The following is a 25,727-nucleotide window of genomic DNA, read 5'->3' on the forward strand; positions in this document are numbered from 1 at the left end:
GGACTTTAATCTTGAGCTCCTTCCACAAGTTTTCAATTGGGTTAAGGTCAGGAGACTGACTAGGCCACTCCAACACCTTGATTTTTTGCCTCTTGAACCAGGCCTTGGTTTTCTTGGCTGTGTGCTTTGGGTCGTTGTCTTGTTGAAAGATGAAATGACGACCCATCTTAAGATCCTTGATGGAGGAGCGGAGGTTCTTGGCCAAAATCTCCAGGTAGGCCGTGCTATCCATCTTCCCATGGATGCGGACCAGATGGCCAGGCCCCTTGGCTGAGAAACAGCCCCACAGCATGATGCTGCCACCACCATGCTTGACTGTAGGGATGGTATTCTTGGGGTCGTATGCAGTGCCATCCAGTCTCCAAACGTCACATGTGTGGTTGGCACCAAAGATCTCGATCTTGGTCTCATCAGACCAGAGAACCTTGAACCAGTCTGTCTCAGAGTCCTCCAAGTGATCATGAGCAAACTGTAGACGAGCCTTGACATGACGCTTTGAAAGTAAAGGTACCTTACGGGCTCGTCTGGAACGGAGACCATTGCGGTGGAGTACGTTACTTATGGTATTGACTGAAACCAATGTCCCCACTGCCATGAGATCTTCCCGGAGCTCCTTCCTTGTTGTCCTTGGGTTAGCCTTGACTCTTCGGACAAGCCTGGCCTCGGCACGGGAGGAAACTTTCAAAGGCTGTCCAGGCCGTGGAAGGCTAACAGTAGTTCCATAAGCCTTCCACTTCCGGATGATGCTCCCAACAGTGGAGACAGGTAGGCCCAACTCCTTGGAAAGGGTTTTGTACCCCTTGCCAGCCTTGTGACCCTCCACGATCTTGTCTCTGATGACCTTGGAATGCTCCTTTGTCGTTCCCATGTTGACCATGTATGAGTGCTGTTCACAAGTTTGGGGAGGGTCTTAAATAGTCAGAAAAGGCTGGAAAAAGAGATAATTAATCCAAACGTGAAGCTCATTGTTCTTTGTCCCTGAAATACTTCTTAATACTTTAGGGGAACCAAACAGAATTCTGGTGGTTTGAGGGGTTGAATAATAAATGACCCTCTGAATAAACTTTTCACAATTTAAAAAAAAATTAAAGAAATAACATTCTTTTTTGCTGCAGTGCATTTCACACTTCCAGGCTGATCTACAGTCCAAATGTCACAATGCCAAGTTAATTCCGAATGTGTAAACCTGCTAAATCTGCAGGGGGTTGAATACTACTTGTAGGCACTGTATATATAGTGTATCTCATTTGCAAATTGTAGGAAAACCTGTATCAGACAGTCGTATGATTAAATGAAAAAGGGAAATTACTTTAGAATGTACTGTACTTTTTGGCATATAAGGGTACCGTTACACTAAGCGACGCACCAGCGATCCCGACAACGATAGGACCTGGTAAGGATCGCTGGTGCGTCACTAAATGGTCGCTAGTGAGCTGCCAAACAGGCAGATCTACTCAACGACGCAGCAACGATTTGGTGATCCGTATAATGACCTCAGTGGTCGTTGGTACCTTGTCACACAGCAGCTATTCTGACGACTCACACCTGCGTCCCTGAGTTCTGCGTCGCCAACGAGGCCGCTTGTCAGCGTCAAACACAGCGATGCATGCTGGCCAGTGGGACACCAACGATCAGAAAATGGCCCAGGACAATCAATCATGATCAGCGATATCCAGCGGGGGGGGGGGGGGGGGGGGATGGTCGCCGCTATGTGTCACATGTAGCCAGATCGCTGTTGCGTCACAAAATCGGTGACGCAACAGCAATCTCGCTAGCGATTTCATTATGTGAGATGGGGCCTTTAGACACACTTTTAGCAAGAAAAAAATCTTCCTAATAAGTAATTGCATCTTATAAACCAGGATTCCCCAACTCCAGTCCTCAAGTCCCACCAACAGATCATGTTTTCAGGATTCCCTTAGTATTGCTTCACCTGTGCAATACAAAGGAAATCCTGAAAACATGATCTGTTGGTGGACCTTGAGGACTGGAGTTGGGGAACCCTGTTATAGACCATAAGCAACTTCCTGTAACAGAGAACAATGAGACATTGGCCTTCATGATCACTGAGAGAACTGCTCTCTCTGCAATAAAGACAGCTGTCTTACATAGTCACCCTTATAAAAGACTCTTGTCCACAGACTAAATTAATCAGTCAGACTCTAAACGCTACAACATGGGTAAGACCAAAGAGCTTTATAAAGATGTCAGGGACAAGATCATAGATCTGCACAAGGCTGGAATGGGCTGCAAAACCATAAGTAAAATGATGTTTGAGAAGGAGACAACTGTTGGTGCAATAGTAACAAAATGGAAGAAATATAAAATGACTGTCAATCGACATCGATCTGGGGCACCATGCAAAATCTCACCTCGTGGGATATCCTTGATCATGAGGAAGGTGAGATCAACCTAAAACTATATGGGGGAAACTTGTTAAGGATCCGAAAGCAGCTGGGACTACAGTCACCACGAAAACCATTGGTAACACATTAGCCATAAAGGTTTAAAATCATGCAGTGCCCACAAGGTTCCTCTGCTCAAGAAGGCACATGTGCAGGCCTGTCTGAAGTTTGCCAATGAACACCTGGATGATTCTGTGAGTGATTGGGAGAAGGTGCTGTGGTTAGATGAGACAAAAATTGAGCTCTTTGGCATTAACTCCCCATGTTTGGAGGAAAGGAAATGCTGCATATGACCCAAAGAACACCACCCCTACTGTAAAGCATGGAGGTGGAAACATGTTTTGGGAGTATTTCTCTGCTAAGGGCACAGGACTACAGTGGGTGCGGAAAGTATTCAGACCCCTTTAAATTTTTCACTCTTTGTTTCATTGCAGCCATTTGGTAAATTCAAAAAAAGTTCTTTTTTTCTCATTAATGTGCACTTTACACCCCATCTCGACTGAAAAAAATAAAGAAATGTAGAAATTTTTGAAAATGTATTAAAAAAGAAAAACTGAAATATCAGATGGTCAAAACTATTCAGACCCTTTGCTCAGACACTCATATTTAAGTCACATGATGTCCATTTCCTTGTGATACTTCTTGAGATGGTTCTACTCCTTCATTGAAGTCCAGCTGTGTTTAAACTGATAGGACTTGATTTGGAAAGGCACACACCTGTCTATATAAGACCTCACAGCTCACAGTGCATGTCAGACCAATTGAGAATCATGAGGCCAAAGGAACTGGCCAAGGAGCTCAGAGACAGAATTGTGGCAAGGCACAGATCTGGCCAAGTTTACAAAAGAATTTCTGCAGTACTCAAGGTTTCTAAGAGCACAGTGGCCTCCATAATCCTTAAATGAAAGAAGTTTGGGACCACCAAAAGTCTTCCTAGACCTGGCCGTCCAGCCAAACTGAGCAATCATAGGAGAAGAGTCTTGGTGAGAGAGGTAAAGAAGAACCCCAAGATTACTGTGGCTGAGTTGCACAGATGCAGTAGGAATATGGGGGAAAGTTCCACAAAGTCAACTATCACTGCAGCCCTCCACCAGCCAGGCCTTTATGGCAGAGTGGTCTGACAAAAGCCTCTCCTCAGTGCAAGACATATGAAAGTCCGCATAGAATTTGCTAAAAAAAACACAAAGGACTCCCAGACTATGAGAAATAAGATTCTCTGGTCTGACGAGATGAAGATAGACCTTTTTGGTGATAATTCTAAGCGGCATGTGTGGAGAAAACCAGGCACTGCTCATCACCTGCCCAACACAGTGCCAACATTGAAACATGGTGACAGCATCATGCTATGGGGATGTTTTTCAGCTGCAGGCACAGTCCGACTGGTTGCAATTGAAACATGAATGCGGCCAAGTACAAAGATATCCTGGATGAAAATCTCTTCCAGAGTGCTCTGGACCTCAGACTTGGCCGAAGGTTCACCTTCCAAACAAGGCAATGACCCTAAGCACACAGCACAAAGGAGTGGCTTCAGAACAACTCTGTGACCATTCTTGACTGGCCCAGCCAGAGCCCTGACCTAAATCCAGTTGAGCATCTCAGGAGAGACCTGAAAATGGCTGTCCCCCAACATTCACCATCCAACCTGATGGAACTAGAGAGGATCTGCAAGGAAGAATGGCAGAGGATCCCCAAATCCAGGTGTGAAAAACTTGTTGCATCATTCACAAGAAGACTCATGGCCAGAGGCGTATCTAGGCTTCCTGGCACCCGGGGCAAGAATTTGGTTTGGCGCCCTCCCCACTCCAAATCCCCCACACATTAACCCCATCCCCACTAATTAACCCCCATCCCCACTCCCAAATCCCCCCCACACATTATGTACCCCCCACTCCAAATCCCCCACACATTAACCCCATCCCCACTCCCAAATCCCCCCCACACATTATGTACCCTCACTCCAAATCCCCCACATATTAACCCCATCCCTACTCATTAACCCCACCAAACAATAACCCCCATCCCCACTCATTAATTCCATCCCCACTCATTAACCCCCCTGTCCATACTCCCAAATCCCCCAACACATTATGTACCCCCCACTCCAAATCCCCCACTCATTAACCCCCAGACATTAATTCCATCCCCACTCATTAACCCTCCACAAATTAATTCCATCCCCACTCAATAACCCCCATCCCCACACATTAACCCCATCCCCACACATTAACCCCATCCCCACTCATTAACCCCATCCCCACTCATTAACCCCCATCCCCACTCTTTACCCCCACACAGTAACCCCCATCTCCAGTCATTAACCCCCCCACCCCACACATTAACCCCCATGCATTAACCCCATCCCCACTCATTAACCCCCACACACATTAACCCCATCCCCACTCATTAACCCCCCACACACATTAACCCCCCACACATTAACCCCCATCCCCACTCATTAACCCCCCACACATTAACCCCCATCCCCACTCAATAACCCCCCCACACATTAACCCCATCCCCACTCATTAACCCCCCACACATTAACCCCATCCACACTTTACCCCCCACACAGTAACCCCCATCTCCACTCATTAACCCCCCCAGTCATTAACCCCCATCCATTAACCTCATCCCCACTCATTAACCCCCATCACCACACATTAACACCCCCCCATCTTCGGTGGTTTCTTCAGCTCCACATTGGAGCACACTTACCACCAGTGCTGAGCGTTCACTCTGGGCGCCGGGGAGTGACGTCAGCAGCGTGATCACATGACAAGTCACGCTGCTGACGTCGCTCTGGCCCGGCGGTCAGAGCTGCAATTCTACTGGCGTCTATACAGATGCCAGTACAATTGTTCCCTGGGAGCCAGCACGCGCACCTTCTCTGCGCAAGCTATCAGCTTGACAGCTGACACAGAGAACCGCCGACTCTCAGGCCAGGGGGCGGCAGAACACAGCTGCCAGGGAGGACACTGCGGACCGCTGCATTAGGTGGCCCGACTGCGCCCCCTCTGCTGGCTGCGCCCGGGGCAACTGCCCCTGTTGCCCGCCCCTAGATACGCCCCTGCTCATGGCTGTACTAGGGGAAAAGGGTGCGTCTACTCAATACTGAGCAAAGGGTCTGAATACTTATAACCATGTGATATTTCAGTTTTTCTTTTTTAATAAAATTGCAAAAATTTCTTTTTTTCCAGTAAAGATGGGGTGCAGAGTGTATATTAATGAGAAAAAAAATAACTTTTTTGAATTTACCAAATGGATGCAATGAAATAAAGAGTGAAAAATTTAAAGGGGTCTGAATACTTTCCGTACCCACTGCACTTCACCTCATCAATGGTAGAATGGATGGAGCCATGTACCGTAAAATGCTGAGTGACAACCTCTTTCTCAGGACAATAAAAATGGGTCATGGCTGGGTATTCCAGCAAGACAATGACCCAAAACATACAGCAAAGGAAACAAAGGAGTGGCTCAAAAAAAGAGGCACATTAATGTCATGGAGTGGCCTAACCAGTCTCCAGACCTTAATCCCTTGGAAAACCTATGGAGGAAGTTGAAGCTCCGAGTTGCCAAGCCAAGCGACAGCGTCAAAATCTTAATAATTTGGAGATGATCTGCAAGGAGGAGTGGACCAAAATTCCTCCTGACATGTGCACAAACCTCTTTATCACTTCGTAGAACTGGACTGGTTTGCTATCTAATCTGCAATGCTTGATTTATCAAATTGTCATACTGACCATAACCTCTATGTATATACTTTGGTTATTACTTCATTTTATGTCTTTTGTTTTATTCATTTATATTTTGATTATTTTGTTGTAATTGATGAAGGTCCGATAGTGACCGAAACATTTTTGTTTACTACACTGTGAAAGTTCAGCTTTGATTTCATTAAGTTGAGTGCCAAGTTTCTTATATAATGTGTGCAAATCTCATCATCAACTACAAAAAATGTTTTACTGCTGTACTTGCCAACAAGGGTTTTGCCACCAAGTATTAAGTCTTGTTTGCCAGAGGGATCAAATACCGTATATACTCGTGTATAAGCCAAGATTTTCAGCACACTTTTTTGTGCTGAAAACGCCCCCCTCGGCTTAAACACGAGTCATTGTCCAGAAAGCCGGTGGGGGAGCGGCGGAGCAGAAGACATCATACTCACCCTCCTCACGTTGTTGATGCATCTCAGTCCCTGCATCTCTGTGCTGGTGCCGGCAGCTCTTCCTTTCTTCCTGTGCTCAGCGATCACTTGGTACTGCTCATTAAGGTAATAAATATGCATGTGTCTTCACTCCCATAGGCGTGGAGCGCATATTCATTACCTTAATGAGCGGTACCAAGTGACTGCTGAGCACAGGAAGAACTGGCACCGGATGGAGATGCAAGGACGACGCGAGGAGGGTAAGTAGGATGGGGGTGAGCCATGCATCCAGACGGGACTGGGGGTGAGCCATGCATACAGGTGGGACTGGGGTGAGCCACTCATACAAAGGGGGAGCCACACATAGCAGGACATGGATGAGTGGACAATGCATACCCAGCTTATACTCGAGTCAGTACCATTATTTCAGCTGACGTTATTTGTAGATTTTTCTTTGCATCCCGAACAATTTTCCTGGCATTTGTCACAGGTCACAAGTGAGGATTTTACCTTTAGTAGCCATTCAAACCCATTTGTGTCAACTTCTGTGCATGTAATCAGGCCAAAAAATCACCAGGGTTTGTAAACTTTTAGTCAGGGTCATTTGGATGTTTTGGGTTGTCATTATGATTTAAAAAGAGAAAACACAGTAGTTTGACAATAAATGGCTTCACCCAACCACTAACCATGAGTGGAGAAAAAGTTTTGGTGTTATCATTCATATTCTGTGAAAAAAGGCCAAGAAAGCAAAAAGTCTGTCTGGGTATGTAAACTTTTGAGCAAAACTGTATACACACAAATATATATATATACATATACAGCTCTGTAAAAAGTTAAGAGACCACTGCACAGTTTTATGAAAATCAGCTTCTCTACATATCTGACAGCCATTCCATTCCAGTGTCAGTTTAATTCCAACCAGAGTACACCTCATTCTACTTAATGTGCTTCTGATTAGGTGATCACCTGAAACAAATCTTATTTAACAATGGAAAGTAAAAAACCCTGCTGTGGTGTTCACAATCCTCTTGCAATAGGACAAGCTGGATGGCAAAACAAGTGCTAGTAATATCTCAAAAGTAATAGGAATGAAAAAATAACTTTTAACCATGGAAAGGTTGTTCCCCAACTCTGAGGTCTAGTTTTTCCAGGAGGACAATGCGCCATGCCACACAGCTAGGTCAATCAATATTTGGATGAAGGACCACCACATCAAATCCCTGTCATGGGCAGCCCAATCTCCAGACCTGAACCCCATTCAAAACATCTGGAATGTAATGGAGAGGAAGAAGGATAGTCACAAGCCATCAAACAAAGAAGAACTGCATCAATTTTTTTACCAGGAGTGGCATAAGGTCACCCAGAAGCAGTGCGAAAGACTGGTTGAAAGCATGCCAAGACGCATGAAAGCTGTGATTAAAAATCATGGTTATTCCACAAAATATTGATTTCTGAACTCTTCCTGAGTTAAAATAGTAGTATTGCTGTTTCTAAATGATTATGAACTTGTTTTCTTAGCATTATTTTAGGTCTGCAAGCACTGCATTTTTTTTTTGTTATTTTGACCATTTCTCATTTTCGGAAAATAAATACAAAATTTAGTGCTTGGAAATTCGGAGACATGTCAGAAGTTTATAGAATAAAAGAGCAATTTACATTTTACACAAAAATATACCTATATATAAAGAGAAAAATCACACAAACTGAAAATTTTCCAGTAGTCTCTTAACTTGTGCCAGGGCTGTGTATGTATATATGTATGAGTGTGTGTATTGTGAGGGAGCGCTGTCATTCAAGTAGGGGATACTCGCTTAGCCGCCACAAAACCAGATCCGGCACGGGTTTTCCACAAAACAATCATAGTCCCTTCGGTTTATTCAGCATCATAAACCATAACAGCAACAGAAAACAGCATATAATCAGCATAGCGTCCATTACAGAGTTTCCCTCTGTTATCCTGTAGTCATATAAGTTATGCACTGTTCAATGCGCAGGCTTCCTAGCCCCACGTTATCTCACCCTGTCAGGGTTTCCTCATGCTGCTTCACCATGCTGCACACGTTCATTCCCTCCAGGGAACTAACAGGCACACGTCACCATTACTCACAGCCACTTCACCAGGCTGTTAGCCAGGAAGCCCCATCTCAGCGGGACCTTTCACACTGGACCAACCGGGTCCCAGCATTCACCACATGTGACCTATCCTGGCCACCTTATACGGTCCGTAGCCACGCCCTCCGGGTCACATGGCTATGACCTCATCACAGGTCCTTGAACCATTCACACATTTTTATCACAACGTTCTCAAACACCCCCGGGTGGGTTTGTAGGTAACTGGGTCCGCCCATCTCCCCAGCTACCTGGAGACTTCTCCCTGATACATTGAACAACACCTCAGCAATATCATTGCTGATCAACACACATACATAAGTCTCCATCTCAAGGCCACCCAACTTGAGATACATAACGGTCCTTCAGGAATCTGCCAGTCATCCTCTCTCTTGGAACATCCACACAGCGCCCCCTAGCGGACACAGTGGTCACTACACCACAGTATATAGATATATATATATATACACACACACACACACACATATATGCACACACACTGCACACGTTTACATACACATCTTACATACACTATACACTCATGCATGCGCTCTCCACATATATGCCGACATTTGAAGGAGCCTGAAGAGGGTTTCTTATTCGGAGCTGAAGTTGGTTTCTTTTTTATCAGTTTTGTATTCGTCAATTTTTTCTTTTCTGTTTTTTATAGGTTTAACAACAAAAAATAATCACAATAATGAAACACAATGCAGCGAGGCGCCCCGATGTGAATACGCTTAAAAACAACTATAAAAACTATAAAACTGGCTCAAAAATGTGGATCAAAGTGGGCACCAAAGAGCACTGAAGAAAGGGTTAAATGACTTTGGGCCACTGATCTCACACTGCAGACGTATAGAACAGGGAGCCCCACATCAAAACCAGCCTGGCCCATATGGGTTCTGGGCATCAGAACTGGCATCAAAGTGGGCAGACAATTTTGGCCATTTGAATAAGTAACTGGTGTTTTTAAGGGGTTAAATGACTTTGGGCCACTGATCTCACACTAAGAATACACAGATAGTGATGTCCCGCATCAAACTCAGGTCCCTCCAGTCTGGATTAAATGGGTTCCGGGCATCAGAATTGTCATCAAAAGTGGGTAAACAGCCCATTTTCACAGATTTGAATAAGTAACTGATGTTTTTAAGGGGTTAAATGACTTTGGGCCACTGATCTCACACGAAGAATACTTACCAATGTGTATAGCAGCCCAGCAATCCTGCTCTGCATCTTAACCCTGGCAGAGCAGCTCCAGTATTAGTCACAGACCACTGCTCACATTCCCTTGGTGCAATGCATCATGGGAGAATGACGTCAACAGAGAAAAGGAGCTTGGGCATTCCCCTGGAGGTGACTTCAGTTGCAGTAGGCTAAGTTAAGTGAGTGGCTCCTGCCAAGGAAGGGAGTTTTCTCCCACTTCTTATATACCTTATTTATCATTTTTTTGTCAAATTATTGATATTTGTACTTATGCTTTTAAGTTAAATGCTAAAAAATGTAGTGCTAGGTTCACTTTAAAGAAAATCTAAGAAGTCTGTGAGAGCCAGAATTCTTACTGGTTGGTCGGTGATCAAATACTTATTTCATGCATTAAAATGCAATTTAATTATGTAAAATCATACAATGTTAATTCCTGGTTTTTATTTTTAGATTCTGTCTCACAGTTGAAGCGTACCTACGATAAAATTTACAGACCTCTCCATTATTTGTAGGTGGGAAACTTGAAAAATTGGTAGTGTATCCATTTGGTTGCGGAAAATTTGGGATAATCTATATGGAATAAAATATCATTTAGATAGTAATTCTCCAAGTGATTTGTACCTTTAGATTGGTTTCAAATAGCCGAGAAAGACATTTTGCCAGTGATATGGTGTAAATGTACATTTTAGGCGTTTTTCCCATTTTTACGTCATCAGGTCTATCTAAGGCATGTGACGCCATGCTCAGCAAACTGTAGCTCGGACCCAGGCAGCGTAGGGAGAGGTGCTGAGCTGACGAGAGAGGGACAGAATTGTAGCAACGTATTAGCTGGGGATTCAACCACATTTACCGTATATACTCGTGTATAAGCCGACCCGTGTATAAGCCGACCCCCCCAAATTTTGCCACAAAAAACTGGGAAAACTTATTGACTCGCGTATAAGCCTAGGGTTAAATGGTGGTCCAAGAAGATGTTCCATAGATAAAACCCCCCCATATGCTGCTGCACAAGGGATAATGCTGGCCCCATAAGATGCTCCATAAATACCCCTTATTTGCTGCTGCTGCTGCAATAAAAAAATGACATACTCACCTCTCTGTTACTGGGGGCTAGGTGCCGGTGTCCTGAGCCCCTGGTAGTGGCGATATTCACCTGTCCCCATTCCAAGTCGTGCACCGCTGTGTCTCCTGGATCTCTGCATTGACAGCAGAGGGTGCACACTGACTACGTCATCGCGCCCTGTGCCGTCACAGCAGGAGGACCCGGAGACACAGCGGTGCATGGCTTGGAACGGTGACAGGTGAATATCACTCTGCCCCCGTCATACTCACCCCTCCTAGCGCAAGGTCTTCTCTGTAGTGGCAGCCCCTGCTCCCTCTGCTGTCTGCTTCCTTCATTCAGCTGGTCACGTGGTACCGCTCATTAAACTCATAAATATGCGCATATTCATGAGTTTAATGAGCGGTACCACGTGACCGCTGAATGCAGGAAGCAGATGGCAGAGGGAGACGCAGGGGCTGCAGAGAAGTGCCAGGAGAGGTGAGTATGGTCTCTGACACCCCCGCCCACTCCCCCAGTATATGACTCTCGTATAAGCCGAGAGGGGGACTTTCAGCCCCAAAAATGGGCTGAAAATCTCGGCTTACACACGAGTATATATGGTATATTTCTGTGAAGTGCAATAACAGTTTTTCTTAGGGCTAATTATATTCAGTATTAGTACTGCTGTTAGCAGCACTTAGGGAGAGATTGTGCCGTAGGGATCATGTAGGACAGCATAGGGTGAATTGCACATCCTTTATGCTGCAGCCTGTAACTGATACCAAAACCCCTTCTCAGGGCTAATAATATTCTTTTTTCCATTCCCCACAATAACACCATGGAGAGAGAGGATCTACCCTCAAGGATAGGAAACCCTACAGCTTTAGAAGACGGAGACCTCTAGTAGGCTTCAGTGGTTTCCTGTCCTTGATGGAGACCGTATGGCTCCCCAGTGGTGGCGGGGGAATGAAGATCCTACCTGGGTTGACGTCCCAGCAGCGCGAAAAATGAAATAGAGTCCCTGATGGGCGGAGGGGCTGGCGTTCAGGGACATCTCAGGAGCATGCCCAGACCAGATGCGGTACAACCCGGGGAGCCAGTGAAAGTAGATCGATGTCAGTTCGGGATACATGGCTTGATATGATGCGGAGCCTCACCGGAACCCAGCTGAGCATTTGATGTCACATCTGGTGATGCTGTGTATCACCAGGAGCTGGCATATCGATGCATTCCGGGGGGCTTGGCCTGGTATGGCATGGTGCATGCCTGGAATGGAGCTGGGCGTCTTCTTGGGGCACAGCCTGAAATGATACAGTCCATCCCCAGCATCAACTGCAGTAGTGACAGATCCTGGGATATGACTGAAGCCACTCCCTACTCCTGGCTCGATCCGGTGTTGGACCCTGGATGTATACAGAATAAAAACCTACAGGGATGCTTAAAACACTTACAAATCCAGGTTGTCCCCTTTAGTCTATCTATGGTCCCATGTGCGTTCACAAAAATAGCAAGCGGTCGATCATGTCAGGGAAATACTGTGCTCCCTAGGATGGATAATAAACTTAAAAAAAATCTCAGATAAAACCAGATCGAAGGCAGATTTTCTTAGGAATTCTGTTGGATTCAAAGAGACAAACTTCTTTTCACCCGAAAGAAAAGATAGGGAAAGTGTGCAGATCGATTTCCGAATTGATAAATAATCCGGTGATTACCCTAAGAAGGGCTGTCAATCCTGAGTGTCTTAACTTCTTGCATCCCGGCCATAAGTTGGGTAAGGTTCCACTTGAGAACCCTTCAGTGGGAAGTTTTGAAAGAAGGAGAAAAAGCAGAAGGAAATCTGGATAAAACAATTATTATCTCAGGAAGGACACAGCAATCTTTAACCTCTTTCCTACATTGGACGTACCATTCCGTCCATGTGACCTGGGACCTAAGTCCCAAGGACGGAATAGTACGTCCAACGCGATAAGCGGCGCTCACGGGGGGAGCACCGCTGATCGCGGCCAGGTAACAGCTGATTATCACAGCTGACAGCGGGCACTATGTGTCAGGGGCAGTCACGAACCACCCCCGGCATATTAACCCCTGGCACACTGCGATAAAACATGATCGCAGTGTACCGAGGGCACAGGGCCCACTCCCTGCGCGCTTTCCTGAGACCCCCCGGAGTGACGCGATGTACTGCGTCGCTCCGGGGGTCCTTCTCCCTGCAGGCCCCCGGATTCAATATGGCCGCGGGTGCCTTCAGGGTTCTGCAGGGAGGCGGCTTCCTCAGTGTCTGCAGTGAGCAGGAACGGAGGAGGCCTGCAGCAGCGCCAGTCAGACCGCTGATCTGACAGTGCTGTCCAAACTGTCAGATCAGCGATCTAACACAAGACAGTGATGTCTCCACCTGGGACAATATAATAAAGTAAAAAAATAAAAAAACAAAAACACTTGTAAAAATAATTTTAAAAAAATTCCTAAATAAATTTAAAAAATAAATATTCCTTAATAAATACTTTTTTTTCCTAAATAAAAAAAAACAAAACAATAAAAGTACAAATATTTAGCATCGCCACGTCCGTAACGACCCACCCTATAAAACTGTCCCACTAGTTAACCCCTTTAGTGAACCCCTTCAAAAAAAAAACAAAGCAAAAAACAATGCTTTATCATCATACCGCTGAACAAAATGTGCAATAACACGCAATCAAATAGACGGATATGAATAAACATGGTACCGCTGAAAACGTTGTCTTATCCCCAAAAAACGAGCTGCCATACAGCATCATAAGCGAAAAAATAAAAAAGTTATAGCTCGCAGAATAAAGCGATACAAAAACAATTATTTTTTATATAAAATTGGTTTTATTGTATAAAAGCGCCAAAACATAAAAAATTACATAAATGAGGTATCGCTGTAATCGTACTGACACGAATAATAAAACTACTTTATCAATTTTACCACAAGCAGAACGGTGTAAATGCACCCCCCCAAAAGAAATTCATGAAACGCTGGTTTTTGTTCGTTCTGCGTCCCAAAAATCGGAATAAAAAGCGATAAAAATTGTCATGTGCCTAAAAATGGTACCAATAAAAACATCAACTTGTCCCGCAAAAAATAAGAACTCACATGACTCTGTGGGTCAAAATAAGGAAAAATTGCAGCTCTCAAAATGTGGTGATGCCAAAAGTATTTGTACAATAAAAAAGCGTCTTTTAGCATGTGACAGCTGCCAAGCATAAAAACCCGCTAAAAATAGTAAATCAAACTCCCCTTTATCACCCCCTAAGTTAGGGAAAAATAATAAAATAAAAAAAATGTAATTATTTCCTTTTCCCCATTAGGGTTAGGGCTAGGGCTAGGGTTAGGGCTGAGATTAGGGTTAGGGGTGTGTGTTATGAATGGGTCACCGAGGAGAAAAAACAACACAAGCTAAGCCTCAGAAAACCAGAGAGGTTGGTAACTATGCAGATTGCAGATCCCTGATCCTAACCACACAACTAGCAGCAGTCGTGGAGCGTACCTACGATGAATCTAGACGCCTCGTCACAGCCGGAGGACTACATAAGCCTAAAACAAGAAAAGGGGAAAGCTAACTGCCCCAGAGCAGACCCCAAAGGAAAGACAGCCCACACACAAGTATTGACGGTGAAACAAGATGAAAACACAAACACAGGCAGGAAAATAGGCTGAACAAACGATGGGGCCAAACTAACTAGAAAGGACAGGAAAGGAAAGACACTGTCTGCAATCTGCCAAAAACCCTACAAAAATAATGTCCAACACTTCTGATAGCAAAATTAACCCAGAAGTCACTAGACTTCTCCCTCTATATCAGCACTCTGAAATATTCTGAGACAGAGCAAAAAGAGGCCAATCTAATAAGGGACAAAAAAGGCAAATTGGCAAATACAGATAAATAAGAGTGGAAATTCAGCACAGCCCCAGCCGGGGCTGGCTGACCACACATAAAACTGAATAGACCAACAAAAGCAAGTGTGAACATTAGCAAAAAAACTTAGCTTGAGAAGACTGGAACAGAGTTGAAGTCCAAGACCTGAGAAGCAGACTGAATCACCAGCACCAGGATAGGGCGTCGGCTGTCTTATATCCAGTCTGATACTCCAGAGATCCAATCATTATCCTCATCATCAGGTGGCAGATCACTACCAATTAAACCAACCTCACTACCTCCTGTCACCACCAGAGGGAGAACGGAAGGAAAACTCTCAACTGGTGGAGCAGAAAATGAGTTCACAACAAGTGTGTTGGGGTTAGAGTTGAGTTAGAATTGGGGGGTTTCCACTGTTTGGGCACAATAGGGGCTCTCCAAATGCAACATGGCATCTGATCTCAATTCCAGCCAATTCTGCGCTGAAAAAGTCAAACAGTACTCCTTCCCTTCCAAGCTCTGCCATGCGCCCAAACTAGTTTACCCCTACATATGGGGTACCAGCGTACTCAGGACAAATTGGACAACAACTTTTAGGGTCCAATTTCTCCTGTTACCCTTGGGAAAATAAAAAATTAGGAGCAAAAATATCATTTTTGTGCAAAAAAATATATAATTTTTTTTATTTGTATGGCTCTACGTTATAAAGTTCTGTGACACACCTGGGGGTTCAAAGTGCTCACCACACATCTAAATAAGTTACTTGGGGGGTCTAGTTTCCAAAATGGGGTCACTTGTGGGGAGTTTTCACTGTTTAGGCGCATCAGGGGCTCTCCAAACGTGCCATGGCGACCGATCTCAATTCCAGCCAATTTTGTGTTGAAAAAGTCAAACGGTAGTCCTTCCCTTCCGAGCTTTGCCATGTTCCGAAACAGTGGTTCCCCCCACATATCAGGTATCGGCGTACTCAGGATAAATTGTGCAATGACTTTTGCAGCCCAATTTCTCCTGCTACCCCTGGTAACATAAAAAAATTGGACCTGAATTAATTTTTTTGTGAAAAAAAGTTAAATGTTAATTTTTTTTAAACATTCCAAAAATTCCTGTGAAGCACCTGAAGGGTTAATAAACTTATTGAATGTGGTTTTGAGCACCTTGAGGGGTGCAGTTTTTAGAATGGTGTCACTTTTGGGTATTTTCTGCCATATAGACCCCTCAAAGTGACTTCAAATGTGATGTGGTCCCTAAAAAAAATGGTGAAAGTAGCTCCTGTTCTTCCTCGTCCTCCTCTTCTTCCTCATTGCCACCTAATCCAGGTTGGGATGAGATGAGACTGGTCTGTGTGTAATCACCCTGTATGGTTCCTTGCTCCATCTCATCATGCTCTGCCTGCAATGCATCCTGTTTGATTGTGAGCAGAGAGCATTTCAGAACACAGAGAAGCAGGATGGTGACATTAATTATGGTGTCATCGTTGCTCACCATCTTGGTTGGAGTCCTCAAAGTTTTGGAGGATGGTACATAAGTCTGATATCCATGTCCACTCCTGAGGTCTTATGTGTGGAGTCTGAACTGAATACTGATGGCCTTGTTGATGCTGGTAGTCAACAATTGCCCTCTTCTGCTCACAAATCCTTCCCAACATCTGCAGTGTACATTTCCAATCCATGGGGACATCACACAACAGTCGGTGAGCCAGAAGCTGCAAACGTTGCTGAAGCATGGCAAGGGCGGCAGAAGCTGTAGCTGACTTTCTAAAATGGGCACACAGGTGGAGTACTTTGAAAAGCAGATCCGCGCGTCAGGGGCGGCACGTGGCTCCGGGGCACTATAGCAGCATACTTTATGGGTAAGCACTAAAAGCACTTTTTGCACATCATTTTACCATTTCCTCTTAACAGTGCTCTGATGTTATATACACTGGAGCTACTCCAGGCTTTATGAGCAAAAGCATTTGTCTGTTTTGAAGGGTTTATGTTGTGGATAGATATGGTTGGAAATTGTATCTTATATTAATATTACAATTTTCTTATGTGCCATATTTTACTTTATTATTATATTACCCTACTGCGTGCCCTGGGTTCATATATTGTTTTTGATTTAGGATTTTTTTCTATTTACTGTTTTTATACATGCATGTCACTTGATGGAATAAAAAATTATTGATTTTTTTTATAATGTTTTGTATGGAACTCCATTTTTTTGTTTTTAATGGTATGTATGTGAGCTCACCTTGCCTCAGAGCTGCCACCAGGTTCCGGCCATTGTCAAACGCGACCATGCCTGGCTGTAGGTTCAGCGGTGTCAGCCACAGATCAGCCTTCTCCTTCAGAGCTGTCCACAACTCTTCAGCATTGTGCGGTTTGTCACCTAAACATAATTGCTTCAGCACAGCCTGTTGCTGCTTGGCTGAGGCAGTGCTGCAGTACTTCCAGCTTGTGACTGATGTGGTCATTTCAGAGATGGAAGCTGAAGAGGAGGAGGAGGTGCAGGAGCTATAGACTGTGTTGGCAACCCTTATTGACCTAGGGCCCACAATTCTCTGTGTCAGGAGGACTAGGGATGAGCAAGCATATTCGCGGGTATTCGGTACTCGGCGAGTAATGCAGTACATAGCGAGTATTTCACTACTCGCCTCGCACTATTCGGTTCTCCCACCCAGCAGTTGCCAATCACAGTAATGCCGCACCCTTCTTGGTTATGGGCGGCATTACTATGATTGGCTGGCCGCCCAGCGGCATAGGCTATGAGTGATCATTGCCTTGCTCTATCTAAGCCCTGCCGCCGCCATTTTCTGCACATTGCATGCAGAACACAGCTAGTGTAGGGAGAGTGTGAGCAGCTGCTAGGGAGAGTTGTGTTTGTTGGTGCAAATAATCCAGAAATCCTCTGTGAAACCCAAAAGCTCTTTTCAGAGCTGAAGTATAAGGTCAGGGAGGGTCCTCAGGGACTGAGTAGTGACCGTTTTCCCAGCTTCTTTTGGGGTCACATTTACCCCTGCAGGGCAGTTTTTTGTGCTGTTGTGGTGCTGTGTTCACAGCAAATAGTACGCAGGCACGGTACTGCACAACTGACACACAGCCAGCACCGCTGTCTTGTGTGGTGTCTGGGGTGCGTATTCTTGCCTTAAACCTCAGGGAAGTTTTTTTGTGCTGTTGCGGTGCTGTGTTCACAGCGAATAGTACGCACGCACGCTACTGCACAACTAACACGCAGCCAGCACCGCTGTCTCGTGTGGTGTCTGAGGTGCGTATTCTTGCCTTAAACCTCAGGGCAGTTTTTTTGTGCCGTTGTGGTGCTGTGTTCACAGGCAGCGAATAGTACGCATGCACGCTACTGCACAACTGACAAGCAGCCAGCACCGCTGTCTTGTGTGGTGTCTGGGGTGCGTAATCTCACCTTAAACCTCAGGGCAATTTTTTTCTGCTGCTGTGGTGCTGTTTGTAAAACACAAAGCAGTACTAGGCTGTAGTGCTACCTTCCACAAAGCACTAACTGCTCCTTGTTCCCCAATATCTGCATCTGAACATCTGCAACTATGGCAGAAAAATCCAAAATTCCTAAAAAGGCTGTTGTGAAGGGACAGGGACGTGGGGTCGTTGGTGCCCAACAAGGCACAGAGTCTGGGAGATCGAAGAAGGTTAATGCATCTAGTTTCCTGACGAAATTTCCCGGTCTGGAACATAAACGGCCTGGAAGCCAGAAGAACAAGAGCAGATACTGTCTTGGATGGCTGATAAGGCCTCAACGAAATGTTCTAGCAGCAACCAATCGTCCAGTCTACTGTCCATACAGATAACGCTGGGTCATCCTATTCTCAACCTGTTCCTAGTTCATAACCCGGTCAGGAGTCACAGGAAACAGTTGACCCCAACCTTGGACACTCCGAGGATCTGTTTGGTCCATTTTCTTTCGTTGCCTCTGGTCTCTCACCGCACGACATTGAAGAGGAACGTGAGGGGGCATCGTCTGTTGATGACGGCCAAATATTTGAAACTCCACGGCCAGAAGAAAGCCACTTTCATCCACGTGATATACCGAGTGAAGAGGTGGAGGCTGATGGTGATGACACACAGTTGCCATCTGGCCAGTCGCCAATATCAACACGGAAGGAGGATGACATGGACGACGAGGTGGTCGATGATGAGACCACCGATCCGTCCTGGACCGTTGGCACGCATAGCCAGCATGGCAGCACAGAGGATGAAAGTGGATACGTAGCACCAATAAAGGCACCAAGTGCTAAGTGTGTCAACTGTTGCCAAAAATGGGCTGAAAATCTCGGCTTATACACGAGTATATACGGTATATTTCTGTGAAGTGCAATAACAGTTTTTCTTAGGGCTAATTATATTCAGTATTAGTACTGCTGTTAGCAGCACTTAGGGAGAGATTGTGCTGTAGGGATCATGTAGGACAGCATAGGGTGAATTGCACATCCTTTATGCTGCAGCCTGTAACTGATACCAAAACCCCTTCTCAGGGCTAATAATATTCTTTTTTCCATTCCCCACAATAACACCATGGAGAGAGAGGATCTACCCTCAAGGATAGGAAACCCTACAGCTTTAGAAGACGGAGACCTCTAGTACGCTTCACTGGTTTCCTGTCCTTGATGGAGACCGTATGGCTCCCCAGTGGTGGCGGGGGAATGAAGATCCTACCTGGGTTGACGTCCCAGCAGCGCGAAAAATGAAATAGAGTCCCTGATGGGCGGAGGGGCTGACGTTCAGGGACATCTCAGGAGCATGCCCAGACCAGATGCGGTACAACCCGGGGAGCCAGTGAAAGTAGATCGATGTCAGTTCGGGATGCATGGCTTGATATGATGCGGAGCCTCACCGGAACCCAGCTGAGCATTTGATGTCACATCTGGTGATGCTGTGTATCACCAGGAGCTGGCATATCGATGCACTCCGGGGGGCATGGCCTGGTATGGTATGGTGCATGCCTGGAATGGAGCTGGGCGTCTTCTTGGGGCACAGCCTGAAATGATACAGTCCATCCCCAGCAACAACTGCAGTAGTGACAGATCCTGGGATATGACTGAAGCCACTCCCTACTCCTGGCTCGATCCGGGGACGGACCCTGGATGTATACAGAATAAAAACCTACAGGGATGCTTAAAACACTTACAAATCCAGGTTGTCCCCTTTAGTCTATGGTCCCATGTGCGTTCACAAAAATAGCAAGCGGTCGATCATGTCAGGGAAATACAGTGCTCCCTAGGATGGATAATAAACTTAAAAAAAATCTCAGATAAAACCAGATCAAAGGCAGATTTTCTTAGGAATTCTGTTGGATTCAAAGAGACAAACTTCTTTTCACCCGAAAGAAAAGATAGGGAAAGTGTGCAGATCGATTTCCGAATTGATAAATAATCCGGTGATTACCCTAAGAAGGGCTGTCAATCCTGAGGGACTTAACTTCTTGCATCCCGGCCATAAGTTGGGTAAGGTTCCACTTGAGAACCCTTCAGTGGGAAGTTTTGAAAGAAGGAGAAAAAGCAGAAGGAAATCTGGATAAAACAATTATTATCTCAGGAAAGACTCAGCAATCTTTAACCTCTTTCCTACATTGGACGTACTATTCCGTCCATGTGACTTGGGACCTAAGTCCCAAGGACGGAATAGTACGTCCAACGCGATCAGCGGCACTCACGGGGGGAGCACCGCTGATCGCGGCCAGGTATCAGCTGATTATCACAGCTGACAACGGGCACTATGTGTCAGGGGCAGTCACGGACCACCCCCGGCATATTAACCCCTGGCACACTGCGATCAAACATGATCGCAGTGTACCGAGGGCACAGGGAAGAATCGCGCAGGGAGTGGGCTCCCTGCGCGCTTTCCTGAGACCCCCGGAGTGGCGCGATGTACTGCGTCGCTCCGGGGGTCCTCCTCCCTGCAGACCCCCGTATTCAATATGGCCGCGGGGGCCTTCGGGGTCCTGCAGGGAGGCGGCTTCCTCAGTGCCTGCAGTGAGCTGGAACGGAGGAAGCCTGCAGCAGCGCCAGTCAGACCACTGATCTGACAGAGTGCTGTCCAAACTGTCAGATCAGTGATCTAACACAAGACAGTGATGTCCCCACCTGGGGCAATATAATAAAGTAAAAAAAAAAAAAACACTTGTAAAAATAATTTTAAAAAAATTCATAAATAAATTTTAAAAATAAATGTTCCTTTAATAAATTCTTTTTTTCCTAAATAAAAAAAACAAAACAATAAAAGTACAAATATGTAGCATCGCCGCGTCCGTAACGACCCACCCTATAAAACTGTCCCACTGGTTAACCCCTTTAGTGAATCCGTTCAAAAAAAAAACAAAGCGAAAAACAATGCTTTATCATGATACCGCCAAACAAAATGTGCAATAACACGTGATCAAAAAGCCGAATATCAATAAACATGGTACCGCTGAAAACGTTGTCTTATCCCCAAAAAACGAGCTGCCGTACAGCATCATAAGCGAAAAAATAAAAAAGTTATAGCTCGCAGAATAAAGCGATACAAAAACAATTATTTTTTATATAAAATTGGTTTTATTATATAAAAGCGCCAAAACATAAAAAATTACATAAATGAGGTATCGCTGTAATCGTACTGACCCGAATCATAAAACTACTTTATCAATTTTACCACATGCAGAACGGTGTAAACGCACCCCCCCAAAAGAAATTCATGAAACGCTGGTTTTTGTTCATTCTGCGTCCCAAAAAACGGAATAAAAAGCGATAAAAAATTGTCACGTGCCTAAAAATGGTACCAATAAAAACGTCAACTTGTCCCGCAAAAAATAAGAACTCATATGACTCTGTGGGTCAAAATATGGAAAAATTGTAGCTCTCAAAATGTGGTGATGCTAAAAGTATTTTTACAATAAAAAAGCGTCTTTTAGCATGTGACAGCTGCCAAGCATAAAAACCCGCTAAAAATAGTAAATCAAACTCCCCTTTATCACCCCCTAAGTTAGGGAAAAATAATAAAATAAAAAAAATGTATTTATTTCCTTTTCTCCATTAGGGTTAGGGCTAGGGCTAGGGTTAGGGCTGAGATTAGGGTTAGGGGTGTGTGTTATGAATGGGTCACCGAGGAGAAAAAACACAAGCTAAGTCTCAGAAAACCAGAGAGGTTGGTAACTATGCAGATTGCAGATCCCTGATCCTAACCACACAACTAGCAGCAGTCGTGGAGCATACCTACGATGAATCTAGACGCCTCGTCACAACCGGGGGACTACATAAGCCTAAAACAAGAAAAGGGGAAAGCTAACTGCCCCAGAGCAGACCCCAAAGGGAAGACAGCCCACACACAAGTATTGACGGTGAAACAAGATGAAAACACAAACACAGGCAGGAAAATAGGCTGAGCAAACGATGGGGCCAAACTAACTAGAAAGGACAGGAAAGGAAAGACACTGTCTGCAATCTGCCAAAAACCTTACAAAAATAATGTCCAACACTTCTGATAGCAAAATTAACCCTGAAGTCACTAGACTTCTCCCTCTATATCAGCACTCTGAAATATTCTGAGACAGAGCAAAAAGAGGCCAATCTAATAAGGGACAAAAAAGGCAAATTGGCAAATACAGATAAATAAGAGTGGAAATTCAGCACAGCCCCAGCCGGGGCTGGCTGACCACACAAAAAACTGAATAGACCAACAAAAGCAAGTGTGAACATTAGCAAAAAAACTTAGCTTGAGAAGACTGGAACAGAGTTGAAGTCCAAGACCTGAGAAGCAGACTGAATCACCAGCACCAGGATAGGGCGTCGGCTGTCTTATATCCAGTCTGATACTCCAGAGATCCAATCATTATCCTCATCATCAGGTGGCAGATCACTACCAATTAAACCAACCTCACTACCTCCTGTCACCACCAGAGGGAGAACGGAAGGAGAACTCTCAACTGGTGGATCCGAAAATGATTTCACAACAAGTGTGTTGGGGTTAGGGTTGAGTTAGAATTGGGGGGTTTCCACTGTTTGGGCACAATAGGGGCTCTCCAAATGCAACATGGTGTCTGATCTCAATTCCAGCCAATTCTGCGCTGAAAAAGTCAAACAGTGCTCCTTCCCTTCCAAGCTCTGCCATGCACCCAAACAGTAGTTTACCCCTACATATGGGGTACCAGCGTACTCAGGACAAATTGGACAACAACTTTTAGGGTCCAATTTCTCCTGTTACCCTTGGGAAAATAAAAAATTAGGAGCAAAAATATCATTTTTGTGGAAAAAAAATATAATTTTTTTTATTTGTATGGCTCTACGTTATAAAGTTCTGTGACACACTTGAGGGTTCAAAGTGCTCACCACACATCTAGATAAGTTACTTGGGGGGTCTAGTTTCCAAAATGGGGTCACTTGTGGGGAGTTTTCACTGTTTAGGCGCATCAGGGGCTCTCCAAACGTGCCATGGCGACCAATCTCAATTCCAGCCAATTTTGTGTTGAAAAAGTCAAACGGTACTCCTTCCCTTCTGAGCTTTGCCATGCTCCGCAACAGTGGTTCCCCCGACATATCAGGTATCGGCGTACTCAGGATAAATTGTGCAATAACTTTTGCAGCCCAATTTCTCCTGCTACCCCTGGTAACATAAAAAAATTGGACTTGAATTAATTTTTTTGTGAAAAAAAGTTAAATGTTAATTTTTTTTAAACATTCCGAAAATTCCTGTGAAGCACCTAAAGGGTTAATAAACTTATTGAATGTGGTTTTGAGCACCTTGAGGGGTTCAGTTTTTAGAATGGTGTCACTTTTGGGTATTTTCTGCCATATAGACCCCTCAAAGTGACTTCAAATGTGATGTGGTCCCTAAAAAAATGGTGAAAGTAGCTCCTGTTCTTCCTCGTCCTCCTCTTCTTCCTCATTGCCACCTAATCCAGGTTGGGATGAGATGAGACTGGTCTGTGTGTAATCACCCTGTATGGTTCCTTGCTCCATCTCATTGTGCTCCGCCTGCAATGCATCCTGTTTGATTGTGAGCAGAGAGCATTTCAGAACACAGAGAAGCAGGATGGTGACATTAATTATGGTGTCATCGTTGCTCACCATCTTGGTTGGAGTCCTCAAAGTTTTGGAGGATGGTACATAAGTCTGATATCCATGTCCACTCCTGAGGTCTTATGTGTGGAGTCTGAACTGAATACTGATGGCCTTGTTGATGCTGGTAGTCAACAATTGCCCTCTTCTGCTCACAAATCCTTCCCAACATCTGCAGTGTACATTTCCAATCCATGGGGACATCACACAACAGTCGGTGAGCCAGAAGCTGCAAGCGCTGCTGAAGCATGGCAAGGGCGGCAGAAGCTGTAGCTGACTTTCTAAAATGGGCACACAGGCGGAGTACTTTGAAAAGCAGATCCGCGCGTCAGGGGCGGCACGTGGCTCCGGGGCACTATAGCAGCATACTTTATGGGTAAGCACTAAAAGCACTTTTTGCACATCATTTTACCATTTCCTCTTAACAGTGCTCTGATGTTATATACACTGGAGCTACTCCAGGCTTTATGAGCAAAAGCATTTGTCTGTTTTGAAGGGTTTATGTTGTGGATAGATATGGTTGGAAATTGTATCTTACATTAATATTACAATTTTCTTATGTGCCATATTTTACTATATTATTTTATTACCCTACTGCGTGCCCTGGGTTCATATATTGTTTTTGATTTAGGATTTTTTTCTATTTACTGTTTTTATACATGCATGTCACTTGATGGAATAAAAAATTATTGATTTTTTTATAATGTTTTGTATGGAACTCCATTTTTTTGTTTTTAATGGTATGTATGTGAGCTCACCTTGCCTCAGAGCTGCCACCAGGTTCCGGCCATTGTCAAACGCGACCATGCCTGGCTGTAGGTTCAGCGGTGTCAGCCACAGATCAGCCTTCTCTTTCAGAGCTGTCCACAACTCTTCAGCATTGTGCGGTTTGTCACCTAAACATAATTGCTTCAGCACAGCCTGTTGCTGCTTGGCTGAGGCAGTGCTGCAGTACTTCCAGCTTGTGACTGATGTGGTCATTTCAGAGATGGAAGCTGAAGAGGAGGAGGAGGTGCAGGAGCTATAAACATTGTTGGCAACCCTTATTGACCTAGGGCCCACAATTCTCTGTGTCAGGAGGACTAGGGATGAGCAAGCATATTCGTTTTTTGTGCTGTTGCGGTGCTGTGTTCACAGAGAATAGTACGCACGCACGCTACTGCACAATTGACAAGCAGCCAGCACCGCTGTCTTGTGTGGTGTCTGGGGTGCGTTATCTCACCTTAAACCTCAGGGCAATTTTTTTCTGCTGCTGTTTGTAAAACACAAAGCAGTACTAGGCTGTAGTGCTACCTTCCTCAAAGCACTAACTGCTCCTTGTTCCCCAATATCTGCATCTGAACATCTGCAACTATGGCAGAAAAATCCAAAATTCCTAAAAAGGCTGTTGTGAAGGGACAGGGACGTGGGGTCGTTGGTGCCCAACAAGGCACAGAGTCTGGGAGATCGAAGAAGGTTGATGCATCTAGTTTCCTGATGAAATGTCCCGGTCTGGAACATAAGCGGCCTGGAAGCCAGAAGAACAAGAGCAGATACTGTCTTGGATGGCTGATAAGGCCTCAACGAAATGTTCTAGCAGCACCCTATTGTCCAGTCTACTGTCCATACAGATAACGCTGGGTCATCCTATTCTCAACCTGTTCCTAGTTCATCACCCGGTCAGGAGTCACAGGAAACAGTTGACCCCAACCTTGGTCACTCCGAGGATCTGTTTGGTCCATTTTCTTTCGTTGCCTCTGGTCTCTCACCGCACGACATTGAAGAGGAACGTGAGGGGGCATCGTCTGTTGATGATGGCCAAATATTTGAAACTCCACGGCCAGAAGAAAGCCACTTTCATCCACGTGATATACCGGGTGAAGAGGTGGAGGCTGATGGTGATGACACACAGTTGCCATCTGGCCAGTCG

At 45.0% G+C, this 25,727-nt stretch overlaps 1 protein-coding gene across 1 annotated transcript in view; it reads right to left on the reverse strand.

The window, feature by feature from the left end:
• The window catches only part of LOC141047277 (uncharacterized), a 1,035,999-nt gene that overhangs the window by 972,783 nt on the left and 37,489 nt on the right, over nucleotides 1–25,727 (reverse strand). The window lies entirely within an intron of this gene.

This window comes from Dendrobates tinctorius, unplaced genomic scaffold (genome assembly GCF_039654945.1).
Source record: "Dendrobates tinctorius isolate UK_male_01 unplaced genomic scaffold, ASM3965494v1 ptg000126l, whole genome shotgun sequence".
In the NCBI taxonomy this organism is placed as follows: domain Eukaryota; kingdom Metazoa; phylum Chordata; class Amphibia; order Anura; family Dendrobatidae; genus Dendrobates; species Dendrobates tinctorius.